The 14454-nt window shown below is 48.8% G+C and overlaps 1 protein-coding gene across 4 annotated transcripts in view; it reads right to left on the bottom strand.

The window, feature by feature from the left end:
• The window catches only part of b3gat1a (beta-1,3-glucuronyltransferase 1 (glucuronosyltransferase P) a), a 48855-nt gene extending 35377 nt beyond the window's left edge, over window positions 1-13478 (bottom strand). For 3 of the 4 annotated variants that reach the window (XM_029170543.3, XM_029170544.3, XM_029170542.3), the window contains exon 1: window positions 12895-13478. The gene's annotated coding sequence lies outside the window, so the exon portion shown is untranslated. The remainder of the gene's footprint in view (window positions 1-12894) is intronic. The other variant, XM_029170545.3, reaches the window with a different exon arrangement.
• Between the last annotated feature and the right edge of the window lie 976 nt (window positions 13479-14454).

Here is a 14454-nt window from a genome sequence, read left to right on the forward strand (position 1 = left end):
ACTGAGATCGTCCGACTCCAAATCCAACCTGTGGCTGGAAAAATGAACCTCTTCCTCACGTTACTGAGCTTTAAGATAAACTAGAGCCACCGCAGTGATGTCAAGCATAGTGCAGTATTTGTATGCAGTCTGTGAAGCATCAAATATGTGGTACAGTATGTGTTGAGTGGAAATTGTTAGTAAATACAAAAACTTGGCCCTGGAGACTTTTTGACAGCTTCGACTAAGACGTTTCAGGCCTCCGGTCTCTTCGGACGCGCTGGCCTTCCTCATTCACGCTGTCTTTGGGCCTCGGATAAGTCAGCGGTGCGGCAGGTGCACGGCCCTGGCACTAAAAAACACGAAGCCGATGTGTTCGCTGCCGCGGTAGCTGCCGAAGCATCAGAAGCGCGGCCTCAGAGGAGCAGAGCAGCACAAGTGAAGCTCTCATCTGCTGGTTGACGAGAGCAGCAGCAGAGCCTCCTGACTCATGTCTCGCACCTCTGGGAAATTAATGCTCGCACTGTCAGTGCAATTTGGATTAATGCATGGCGATGTATAGACAGCATGGAAATCCCTCTATAAAAATAATCTGTGAAGAAATGATATTTCCATGAACCTACTTCTCGAAATTTCTCCAAGGCGGGATTACAGCGGTTGGCTCTTTGCTTTCAAATTGAAATGCATAAGCCTCCGTTCGGACTTCATGCGTCGACAATAAGCTCCGCGTCGCTTCTTTACCCAGATAACATCTCACCACTATCTCCCAAATGAGACTGTCCATCTCCCTGACGTGACATTGAATTAACCTCTCGCACGCCAGTGGAGGGTCGAGAAGTAACGGCCGCTGTTGGAACAGGTTTCCTGCCTCTCCCCCGTCTCCCCCCGCCTCCCCCTCTCACGTCTGTTCTACTTTAATTGGCGCGCGTCCGTTCGCTCCGACCCGCGGCCGGTACCGGAGAACGGAGGAGCCCTCGCACCCGCGGCCGCTGCTGCGTGTGTGGGTGGGCGCCCTCAGAGGGGGGAGGCAGCGAGTCAGGTGGTCTGAGGAAGCGGGCTTCCTTTCACTTTGAATACATGCACGGCTTCTCCTGACCGTGAGACGTTACCTTGGGCGAAGTGAGTTGTCATTTTTGGACTGTGGGGAAGCTCGGCGTCGGCGTTTCTGCCCGTTTTCCGCCGAGCGCAGTGTGAGCCAGCGAGAGCCAGGGGAAAGTGTTCAGCTTCGGTTACACAGTACATGAATGTCTATAGGCTCAAAAAATGAGTGATTCAAGAAGCTAAATATAATATTTTGACTCTATGAGCCCAATTGTGAGTGTTATTTCTGGAAATAATCCAAGTTGTTTTTCTGGGACGTCATTTGAAGGAGACGTGCGTCACCCTTTGTTTGTGACGACTTTAAATATTCTAGTTTGGATCCTAGTGAGATCCTGACTGTGCTACTGCTACTGACTAATAAGAGTATGAAGGAACGGTATCGATCTGGTTTCTTTGCACAGACCTCTACATATGTTGTTTCCCTTCTGCGTTTCATTTTACGCCTGATGCTTCTTTTCTCAACATACGATTCATTTTATAAATAAATTTTTGACCTTTTGCATCATCTGCTGCGTTAAGATCGATTTAGGGCGAAGCTACTTTAGCCACTGTGCACTTATCAGATTTGTGCTGCACTTAACACCAGCCACACTTTAAAGGATCGCCTTCCCTCTTTATTCAAATGGCTTAAACCTTCCTAGATTGATTGCTTTCATCGATGCAACCTGCCACTGTTGCTGGGTGAAACGTCAGCCTCTCATTTCTTCATCTTCAGAACAAGGTTTGACCTAAATGCCGACATAGCTTCACAGCCCGTGTTTCCTGAGCATTCATGACCTAATTGCTCTCTATTATAAAATTTATAGCTTGCCAAATTAGCCAAATAGGGAATTAATACACAGATACAAGATGTATTTGGATGAACTACATAACATAAAGTTGTGATGGATGCCTGGTTCAGCTCAGGTTTAGCACACAAATGATGGACAAGGCCACATTTTTTCTTTATATTTTAAGGTATGTTAAAAAATGTTACAATAAAGAGAAAACTAAGTTTCTAACACTTGTGCTAGATTAAAATTTCATTATTAGAACCATATTACAGTGGTAACCACAACACTTGCCTGCGTTGTGCCACATAAATAATAAATGGTGTGAGCCTTATTTATAGCCAGCCTGCTCTCATAAATATCAATTAGTCAATAAATATGCTTCAGTCTGATTTATAAGCACATATCATGGCTGTCTATCCGTCAGTCTCACTATGGGGCCGTAATGATGATGGAGGCCCACGGCTCGGTCTCATGCTCGTTCGCTACTGCTGCTCTGGAAAGACTGATCTGAACCAAATTTAAAATTATAGCCTTCTGTGCGTCTTTATTCCTGCTCATTTTGCGTCAGCGTCCACGACGGGCCGTCGCCGCGGCAACGGCACGCCGGACCAACATCGCGTAATTTATTCGTCGGAGTAATGCATCGGACACGGCCGCGCGCCAGAGGCATGAAAGGCTCCCGCGCCGGGAAGCCAGATGCAGAGCGGGTGTCGCACTGATTACAAACAATGCGAGACGTCTCAAGGCCGCTCTCCCGCTTCTCACAGCGCGGTAAATATTGTAATGTTTCGCTTTCTCCCTTTATTGTTGGATGCACGGTGTTTGGCTTGCTCGCCGCATCTCACCCACCATTTAAACAGAACTCTGCAGTGCGTCTATTGTACAGTCTGTCTTCACCTAAATTGGCCTGTGACAGTGTAATTATACAGCAGGCAGCTTCCAACAGCACTGTACTGTATCTGAAGCATCATCTACACACACACAAAGTGGCTGCTTTCTGCTCTCTGGCCAGCGATGGAGCACCACGCGGTACCAGAAAGGAGACACTACCCTCCTGTGCACTCGTCAATAACCTTTTGTTGAACGGTGCATGGAAATAAAACATGAGCCACACACTCAGAAATCCATATCCATTATTGTGGCATGCGTGCTTTTCATCAGTACGGCTGCGCGGCCGGAGCCGTATTGATTTCCGACCCCTTTCCCCGCTTTGTATGTGGTGTGAAAGCTTGTTTTCTCTCTGTGTATCTGAGGCGAGCGGGTTAAGCCCCCCCCTCACATACCCCCCCCCCCCCCCCACACACACACACACACACACACACTTCTTGGTCCGCACCTATCATTCATGGGTGATTATCCCAAATAACCTATGATTGCAGGGAACTCATCATACAGCAAGTGGAATCGACGATCGCTGCTTTATGGGAAAGTAATTGCCACCAAATGCAGAAGGACCATGTTCACCTACTGGAAACAACAGGAACCTACAACATTTTGTTTCTGGATCAACATTAAGCAAAAAATAACCTGGGTTTTTCAACGTCCCACCAACATTGTTCTGTTTTTCCGTCTGCTTGTTTTATTCTCATTCACGAGCGGAGCATCGTTTGTACTGTACGAGTGTAAATACACGGACCTGTGCAGTGGACCCGTGCACACGCTCGCACACACCCTCACAGCAGGTCTGGCTTGTTTTCACGCAGAAAGGAAGCCAACCTCTAACTGTGATCTGCCGGAGCCGCCGAGGCGCCCCCGCTGCTCCAACGCTCCCGTCCCGTCCAAAGGCTCATGATCAAACATCGCAGCGAATTAATTTCATACGCCGAGACACTAATGGACCGTAATAGCGCGCAGACGTGTACGCTCCCCGGCCTTCGTCATTAAAACGTTAGCCCCCTCCCCTCTGTGTTGTTGTGTGACTGTGACAGGTAAAAACTGCATGGAACAAAGCTGCTCGTCTCACCCGTTAGCTGCAGGAGAGGCCGCGCTCGCTCTTCTGCTCTCTCTCTCTCTCTCTTCCCCTCGCTCGACCCCCGACTCGCCACGTGCAGCTCAATGGCGTCCAGCCCTGTTTATCCTCTTAGAGTCATCACGCTGCGGCACAGAGGTTTTAATTGGTTGAGGGCGCCAGCGTGTCTGTGATTAGCCAATGGGCCGAGGAGCGCGGCGGCTGCAGCGCGTAGCCTCCAGTCGTCATCGGGGCTGCTGTTGGTTGTCACTGACTACAGTTAGAGGTGCATCCTGGGCCCATCAGAGCCAGGCCGCCTGTCTTGTTTGCCTCTGCCTGTAAAAAAGGCTTTTCTTAGCAGTGATTGTTAAGCATTAAGTACCCGCCTTGTCAGATCCCATTGCTGTTTGATTTGAGCCGCGCTGACCCTGATTGCGGTGGTGGGCGATGCAGCTCCGCCGCGGAAGACGACGCGGCTCCGCTCTCAGCCAGAAAAGCCCCATCTTGGCCTCCTTCGCCGCTGTTTTTAATATGAGCGCGTCAATACAGCCATTGCACGCGGCCGCATATGCCCCTCTGGCATCGTTCCTCCCCGACTGAATCGATTGGGCCTCTGTTTATCTCATTACCTCGTAGCGTGTAATCAATCACACAAGGGCATTCGTTCCAGGCCTCCAGCCCGCTGCACGTTATGACTCCACTCATATTCCGTCGGTGCGAACATTGTTCTGTCTACAGTTATCTTTGGCGGTGACGCCAGGCTGGCCTGGAGCAGCCTCCTGGCAGTGGCCGGGCCGATCCTGAACGCGGTGTCCTTGCACAAAGGACAAAGGACACGCAGGCCTGAAACACACACATGACACTTTGCCACTTACTCATTCACATGCATTCGTTCAGTTTTCCCTCAACCAGCATGACGACGACTAGCGATCCCAGCTTCTACCCTTTTTTATATACATCATATTATTTTGGTTGACTCTATATATTTTTCAACGTGCTTTCCAAGTATATGTCTAACATCCTTTTCCTATATATTTATGAAGCCGCATTAGTATAAACCTGACAGCTTATACATTCTTATTGCACTGGACACCATCAAGCCGTTCCGGCTGCAGCCAGGACTCTGCCTGAGGCCAAGCAACGCGTGCTGCCTTCGCCAATGCTCAGCGCGGAGCGCGCTCAACAACCGCATCACGCTGATGCATCGCCCGCAAGCGCAGCCGTGACGCCGTGGCAGATACCTAGACGGCGTTTTAATAGAGCTACCAGGTTATCTAGTCGTCGCCGTCGTCATTTGCAACAAGTGTCTCCGCAGCGCGCTTTGCTCCGTTCCCTCTGTACTTCATAAAGACGGGGCACACATAAACAAGACATTCACTTGAGTCTCTCACGGGAACAAAATGACTACAATACTGATTCACTTCCATTGAAATGCTCTTGAACTGTACTAGAGCTTGGAGAGGAGGAACGTAATAGGTCCCTCAGTGCCCTGTTCTCTTGATCTGTTGAAAACAAGTAGACAGAGCTGTTCAACAGCCACCTGTCAAACGGAGACCAGATCATCAAATTACTGTAACAGCTAATAGGCCCATAATTGTGTTTGGGCCTCCGCTGCAGTGGCCTCGCATCAGATTAGCCTAAGTCTGGAAATGCCTCGAGACCATTAAGATATTAATTAGGTCCAGTGGTTCTACAGACGTGTGTCTGTCCATCCTCGAAACTCACGCCTTCGTCATTTCCTTTCCGTTATCTGATCTGAGATTTTATAGTGATGGCGCTTTACTTTATGCTGTACAGCTTATAAAGCCTGGGACCTGTCTATGCAGACAATATACAGTAGTTTCAATTACTACAGTACAGTACTTGTTAAATTTATGCTGCTTTAAAATTCCTGTTTATTTTTACCTTGAGCTATTTCTAATTCTGAGAGAAACGGTTTACATTTCCAGCCCTCAACGAAAAGTTTGCACCAAGCCCCCTTCCTTTGATTACTGATCATGGATTTGCGGCAAACGTGACACATTTCTTTGCATCAAGATGAACACGCTGTGCAGAGGCACTAATGCAATGTTTGATACGAGCCTCAGATCGTGCACCGTTGATGCACAAGTTATTGCTCAACTTCTGCTCCAGTAATTTGCACATATTCTCACAGTGGTAATATTGGGGGGATGCAGCCGGGCTCGGGGGGTGTAGCCTGAAGGGCATCGCGCCTCAGGAACAAACCGCACATCGAACCAGCGTGTTTGCATTAAGTGCAGGAGACTGAGGGCGAGCGTCTTCACTGTGTAAAGCAAAACCACGTGCAGCTGAGCTTAAAAATAATGAGAAACAGTGAATCCTGTTTATAAGATGCCAATTTTCTTTGGTGCCCAGACACAGCACTTAGAAAAGATTCATAAGAGAGAGGGTGAAGCGTCTAAGCTTTTTACTCTGTATCTGTATATTACAGATTGTTCACGGTAATTAATTCTTATAGCCGCCGAGCTTAGAAAATTAATGTTGGTCCAAGAAAGGCCAGACTTTGTGCTCACTGCTTTTATAGAACTATTAATTAAAGCCTAAAGTAGAAAGGCAATAAATGTGCACAGTCACAACAGGTCACTTTGTCCCTTAAACTTCAGACGTTAAATCACTTTCGTAAGTTGCGTGGACGTCTGGCAGCCAATGGTAAAGTGGGTTTCTCCCACTGTACATCATTGCACTCTCTATGTGAAACTGGACTGGACTGGATTTCGTGGAGTTTCAGCAACAGCTTCTCATGGAGCAAACAGGAGGCTTTGCCAGTGTGATTCAGTGATGCATCACCATAAGTGAGAGGTAATTGGCACCTAACTCCCCCCAAGTGTCACGCGAGCGACGCCGGGAACAGTAACGAGTCGCCAGCTTCCGCCTGTCACCGCTCGCTCCTCAGTGTGAACCGCGGAAATGCAGAAATGTTTCATTTGCACGTTAAATTCTTCCAGTCAATCATACGCATTAAACCCTTTCAACTTTAACTCGTGGGTTCAAGTGGGGAATTATAAACCTGAAGTGGAATATAAATAAACTCCTCTGACTGCTCCGGCACGTTTGTTCCTCTATTGGCCCTTATTAGAGATTTGCTGCGTCGGCATTGTTGGCCTGGAAAAGTGTAAATATAACACAGAAAGAAAACACTTATTAATATTTAATTTAGAGTAATTCCCTGCTGCAGATGGGTGTTTATTCATCTCATCCAGTCAAAACAGTCACAACTGCTGCCTATATTACCTCTAGAAACCCTAAATAGGCAAAGCACATGGAGCTCTGTGCCAATCCCATTTCATACTGAGTAACAAGGATGATTGCAGCGTGGAGGAAAATGATTTCAGCACATTCGGCATTGACGCATGAAAAAAAAAAGAAAAGGTCATGGTTTTAGTAGTGTTTTTGTGGCATAGATTAGTAAATCAGATTGGTCGCAGATCTAGAAAGTCATTTGGAAAATGGAAGCCGTAATGCACCACCCCTGGCCTTTCGTCTTCCTTTTTGCGCTCATGGGCTTTTTGAAGAGGTTCACAGCTGCAGGTTACACAACGCTGCTGGAGGGAGACGCAGAGGTGGGAGGTGCGCCGCTGAATCTGGCAACAACGCCTCGTCTTTGTCTTGCGAATGTCTCCGGCGAATCAATAAATGGATGTAATGAGTTTGTTTACGCTGGTGTTTGTGTTTCATTTTATGTACTGCAATGACAGGGGGTTTAAGTCCACTCTCAACAGGATGATGATAGATGCCATTTCATTGGATCAATTAACTATACATATATATATGAACATCTCCGCTGTAGATTCTTTTAATAATAAAACAATATGATGACACAATGAGAGACAACAGAGCTTTTCTGAAGGCATCCTCAAATCAAACAGAACATCTGTATGTGTATGCACAGTGTCCCAGCAAAAAAAAGAAGCGGGTTGGAAAGATCAATAACAATAAATGAATAATGTGAATCCCATGTGGCTGTGTTGTCCACTTCTCTGCTAATGGGGCTTTTACTAATTCAATGTATCAATCAGTAGCTACAGTAGCTCACTGTTGCCAAAGAGGATTTTATCTGAACTATAAATGCCAAAAACTGTGTTTATTGTTAGCGTGATGCCCTCACTCTATAAAAAACCCAGTTTGACACACTGACTCATTATCTATCAAACATCTATGCATCCAAACCGCGTTGCTGGTGTTTCTGATCCCACTGAAAGCTCTCGGCACGTTCATGAGGTGATCCTCTCCTCCAGCAGGGCTGGACCGACTATAAGTTCTCATTAAAGCAGGGGATTTATGACAAAGCCTTGAGGATTTTCTTAAGAGGGTAATTGAGAGAACTTGTTTGTGCCTCAAAACCAGGAGTTTCTGTTGGGCTGGCAGTAATTACTGAAGCGACTTCACACAGTCATATTTCGAATAATAGTGAGTCTGGGTTCACGCTGAACGCGTTTAACATTACGACTCGGTCCGAAGCCTTTAGTTTGTGTGTCATGTGTGTTTAACATCATAGTGAACTGTCCCATCCTGATTAAATTAAACTAATTAAGTCCCCACAGTGCCGCCGCCGCTGTCAAGTCACGTCACCGTGGAATAGAAAGGATAATGATAAAGGAGGACCTGTGCTGTTCTGTGAAATGATCAGCGCGGCCCCCCCACCTCGCTCACCCACTGTTCTCTGCAGAACGCGCAGGACACTACAAGCACCCATCCTCTCCTCCCGCTCGGCTGTCTGCGAACACACAAGCCGCTGCACCTCCACCGCGTTGATTGTAGGTTAACCCCATTTTGTCACGAACGACAGAGTCGAGCTGCTTCTGCTCCGAACTCGCTGTACAGTGAACGCGGCACTCGGAGGAAATATTGCAGAGCGAGCCGGAGAGGGGAGAGAGGGAGGAAGTGTGCTGAAGTCCTGGGCGTGTGTGTGGCGGAGGGGGAGGTAAAAGGCTCCAGGCCTGGCTCAGGAGAAATGCTCATTATTTGTCACTGTGCATCTTTGTGAGTGTGTGTGTGTGTGTGTGTGTGTGGATATACTGTATGTCACCGCATGTCCTATACGCTGGACGCCTCCAGTAGCACCTCCGCTCCGGCTCCTAATCTCCAGCAGGCCTGATGAATGTGAAAACAACTGATACCACATTGCCAGCTGTCCCTAATACCGTCTTCTTTTCGCCAGCGCAGCAGTGTTGCCCCCCCCGGGGCTGTGGGTAACCACAAATACACATAATGGGATTATCCAGAAAGAAATTCATTAAGAAAAAGGGGCAACTTTGTGCAGCGTTGCCGCCTGAACAAGTAAATAACCGTACAAGCCTTGCAAGCGAATCCCTGGGAAACAGAAGCTGCTCTGTTCAGTTGACAGACACAGACCATCGTGTTCCAGCCAATCAGAAAGCAGCAAGTTTATGTATCAATTATATTCTAATATTTTACTTAAAATTCACAAACACAAACACAAACAATAGCTCATATCGTATACAAGTATGTAGTCAATCGTGTCGACACAGTTCATTCTGAGAGGAAAAAGAAGAAACAATAACAATCCAGCCTTAATGACACATCAAACTCCATTTCCCTTTGATTTAAATGCTCGATTGCGGCTCATATGGCCTCACTTTAACCGGGATGGCATCACATCCTCCGCCCGTAATCCCCCGTTTCAAAGCTGATTTCTCGTGTAAGTGAGTGGTGATGTCCCGCGCCGTGATTGCGTTTGTCGACCGCCGCCGAAATCGCTTAAAGCGCGTGGGGATGAATTCAGCGGCCGCCGCAAGAGATTCCAGAGGAATTGCGCGTCTAATTATTTCGTGTTTGCCGGTCACTCCGGGCCGCTCTCATGTACCTCAGGCAAAACAACTGCCGTCCCCCGAGGGAGCAGCGCTGCTGGGGAGGAGGCAGCGCCCGTCTGCTTCCTTCTGATTCCTCCGCAGGACATTAATGAGCCTGGATGGTGGCTATCTTAATGGGCAGCCAGACAGACCCTAAGTGCCCCGCGGAGTGTAATTCACCGAGGTGCAACAACACGGCTGCGAGGCCCCACACGTTGCTCTCGGTCCACGCTTTGCCATAACTTTGCTCCCTAGCGGTTCGTTAAAAAGCCCGTGTCCCTGGTGGATTTCGAGGCCCTGCCTTTGAGCCACACGTGCAGTGTTTTAAAGCTCAGCTGTTGACGCCAGCAGCCTCAGTGACCTTTTTTATAGTTTTCCCGGCTAGAAAGTAAATAATGATAGTAACAAGCAACCTTTACTTATATCTTACTTCTGCCACCTATTTGAAAAGGGATGATAGCTTATCCTACACATCCTGAACCGGAGGATGACGTTTTCTAAATCCATTTTCTCGCAGGAGATCCTCTCATTGTAAACACAGTGATTTTATCTCCTTTATTCTGTAGTGATATTCTCAAACATAAACACTCCTATAAAATACTATAGGATGGTCCCTGTACTAGTAAAGTCCACAGAAATATAAAGTACACACTGTGTTTTGGAGCGTTTTGCAGCAGATAGAAGATAATGCACCAGATCACAGACTGTTATTATATAACACAAGCCGTACTGTACATCCACACTTTGAGAGAATTATTAATGCCGCCTTGGAAGAGATCAGGCTGCTGTGGCATCACACAGTGGTTAATCTGAATGACTCTGAGGATCCAACCCTGACGGGGATCACAGCTCTTGTTCTCCGGCCTCTGTGGAAGATCCCCTCTTCTTCCGTGGATTTGCTTCTGTCACAGTTTGAATCGGCTAGAAACGGGGCCCCTGTCTCGGTTCTCTGGGCCGATGGGGGTGTTGTGGCGCCTTTATTTACAAAAGCGAGATGTGATTTCAGCGAGAATATGAAGCGCGTACCGTCGCGCAGTCACACTGGGAACGTGTTGTTTATGGCAAGAGCGATACTTTATCCCTCCATCTGCTGCTTCACCCCTCTGTTGCCTAAGGCTGGACAGCTCCGCGGCTGAATCTGGAGAGAAGCTCTGCCACCTTCAAAGAGAAACCTACAACACGCTCTGAACACACATCAAACACGGAAGAATTTCGCGCGGTGGAGCGCGGTTCGAAACCCTGCATCTGTGAGCTCCGGGCGAAGGTAGACATGGTTCACGCGCACCCACCACGGCCTCGTCAACAGCGTTGGAGCCAAACGCTCGTGCCAAGTCTAATTTCTCCGTCTTGTCAGGCTTCACACACATTATTACACTGTGCAATGATGTGCGTAATGCAGCTGTCGAACATGAACGGGAGCCCGAACATGTGTAACCCGCACGTGGACACGCGGTGCTCGCTTTACTACGAGTAAATTGGTACCTGCGCCTGCGTTTAATGCTGTAATGACACCTGCTTTGTAATGGGAAGATGTCGACGTGTCTCTTACACATAGGGAGGGATCCCGCTTTGCATAAATGAAGATGCATGTTGATGAAAACAAATGGGGGGGGGGTAATTACTGTATGTAGCGCTGACAATGATGTCATAGCTGCTACTTTTAAGATTTAAAATCACAGTGTGCAGTTTAAAAATGTTCTCCAAACATCTCTGAAGAAGTTCTATACACAGCGTGAGGCAGGAACCACCTGCAAGTCCAGCTTCTATTAAGATTCTTGCGATAGGTCTGACCTCGAGGACAGCGAATCTCAGCGGATCAGCACTTGAGTCCTTTCAAATATCTGATCATCGCTTTAGTTACAAAATTATGTGACCTTCATCTAGAAGTTAATAGAGCTTTTATGAATTCACTTAGATAAAATGATGCTGTGTACAGATACTGTATCTGTATGGTGATAAACTGGTCTATAAAATCCAATATGCTATTCTATTCGATTCTGTTCTATTCGATCCCATTCTATTCGATTCTATTCTATTCCTCAGCAGGGGGACCCTGAGCACAGAATGAAATGACAGGCCGTCCGCTTCCACAAATGAGACGTGGGCGCTATTTGCTGACTTTGCCAGACTGAGCAGAAACTAAATATATACACGGTCAGAGAGTTATGGAAGCATGCTAACACCCGCGTGGGAAACAGCTGGGAACATACGTGGTCCCGTTGCATAAGAGCAGAAGAGGCTGAGGAGCCAGCGCCAAGTGTTGTTGTCATTGCGTGTGGAAGGAATGAAACTGTCGTATTTGCGCATTTTGCTGTTTCTCTAGGCATTAGAATCACATGCTGCATCTGCTGCACTTAATTATAGAAAGACAGTGACAGGTCAGAACCTCCAGTGAGAGTGAGGACGATGCGTCCAGACCTGAGCCCAGATCTCAGGAACTGAAAACACACAGAGTCAGATTTTCCGCCGAGGCGAGTCACAGTCGCCGCAAACTACAGAAAGGCAAATAATTAGGCACCGAAGCGCATTATTGACATGTCACGCGCACGCGCAGGCTCGGTGGGGACGCTGGAACCCGGGCAGCACACTAGTGTTTTTACTTTCCAGGATCAGTGCACTGGTCGAACCAGCAGCCGTCATGGTTCCTACCTCGACCCAACTTTCCTCAGCGGGCAGTGTTTCGTTCACGTCTTTGGATAAAGGCGTTATTTCCGGCCGGGGAGGTGGCGCGCGGCCACCGGGGAAAGCGCTCCGCCGGACTTTGCTTCAGACAAGATGAATGACATTACATTCTACTCCGCAACAGCCTTTTCTCTGGAAATATTTCCCAATAATTAGATTTTGTTTACAGGATTTCTGAATTTGCCCAACAGGAGATCAAAGCGAATGCATTTTTGCTAAGTATCTCCTGATTATTTAATTATAGACGCCGACTAAGTGCTCTCCTGCTCTCCGGTTCCCAAAGGTTCCTCATCAGGATTATGGTGAATTGTTTCCCCCCTCGCTCCCGCCGCCTCTCTGCACCATGCAACATGCACACACTCCCCCTCTCACCTCCGCCGCGCCGCCGCGCGCAGCGGCCGGGCACAAAGACGCCAATCTCCCCACCGCTGTTCCCAAACCGCGAGCGGCGTGGAAACGGGTTCATCTCTGTCACGCGCGCGTGTACGCGTTCAAGTGCCTCCCGGATCTATATCTGACCCCGCCGTCCAATCAGCGGCGGGGGAGAAAAGGGAGGACAAAGTGGCATCGTTGTATTTACCTCATTCAGAGACTTCAGCGTGAGCCTGCTATTTCCAGCGCATGCGGCAGAAGAACTTCCATTCAATCCAGAAATCCCGTTTCGGCGTCGGCGCGGTGCTGTCCCCCCATTCCTCTTCCTAGTCCCTTGCAGAGACAGAGGCAACATTCAAACGTCCCTCTCTTATTCTGCCGCGCCAGCTGACGGCCGTCTTCATGCCCGGGATGATGGAGATTAAGAAGGAGCGGCGAATAGAAAACAAAGAGCTTTATTTTCCTCCCTCTCTCCTCTTCGCGCGCGCGCGTGTTGGGGAGACGTCAGGGTGGCAGCGATGCACGCGTTCCGCTGCGTGGCTCCTCACCTCGTCGCTCTCGCGCTCCGCCGCTCTCCGCGTCTCTGTCCACTGCCGTCCTCGCGCGGGCGCTCGCCGCTGCGTCGTGACGGCTGGGATCCGCTGCACGCGCGCAGAGGCGTCTGTGAATGGGCTTGTGTTGGGGGACTAAAGTAGACTCTTAGCTGAGATTGAGACCACCCTCCCCTCCTCCCTTCTGAAGATGGGCTTTCTAATGGCATGTACCATTAAGGCTGGGAGCAGGGTGGGCTGCAGCACCGCGAGGGGAGAGGGGGATGGAGAGCGACGGCAGTGGCGGCTCCTCGGAGAGAGGGAGTGTGAGAAAATAAGGGACGAGCGAGGATGGAGAAGAGATGATGTGTTCACAGAATGAATTAGGGGCTTCTCATTAGATTGGTACAGTCAGTTAACTACAGCACGCGCTGCCCCGCTGTCACTTCCCTTTGCGGTTTACAGATGTTCACATGACCTCACAGCGCACAGCCTTCCATTCACGCCACGACGCGGGCTTATGCACCATCGCCGCATAAGACAGGACCATATGTTGGATTTGGCAGCGGTGGATTAATTCTGGAAGAGCTGAGATTGTGTCACAGATAAAGCAGCTCCTCATGCATGGGCGGCTGCGCAGAAGCATATTCGCAGGGAACTGGGTGGAAGGAACGGGATTTCGCATGCACGGACAAAGACTCTGGCCTGAATACAGGATGGGCCTCACTGACTGCGTCCGGATGACTGGCAGGGGTGTCGGCAACTTCCATCCTCCCAAAGAGCAGCGCCATCTAATTTCAGGCGTCAGTGGATAAAGAGGCGTTCCATTGTGGAAGTGCGGCAACGTCTGGTGCGAGGGTCAAAACACGCTCACCTCCTGAGCCGGGCCGGGCCCAGGCGCTGCTGCAGCACATGTGTGGTTTTAATTCTGTGTGCGTTGGTAAACCTCACAGACGGGCTTTCATTACTTACAATGTGATGGGGAAAAGGATGGCGGCAGTCAAGAGGGAGCTGAAATCACTAAATTGCGGCTAAGACCAGAGACGTTAATAGGATGGTGTGTGTGTGCGTGTGTGTGTGTGTGTGTGTGTGTGTGTGTGTGTGTGTGTGTGTGTGTGTGTGTGTGTGTAGGCCTGGATAACCTGAAGACAACCCTCAGATGATCTCGGCCCTGCGTGCTACATTTCGCTGCAACGTGTCATGAGGTATTTTGAGCATCGTCAGTCGACCCGGCCTCT

This window comes from Betta splendens, chromosome 13, assembly GCF_900634795.4.
Source record: "Betta splendens chromosome 13, fBetSpl5.4, whole genome shotgun sequence".
Taxonomy (NCBI): Eukaryota; Metazoa; Chordata; class Actinopteri; order Anabantiformes; family Osphronemidae; genus Betta; species Betta splendens.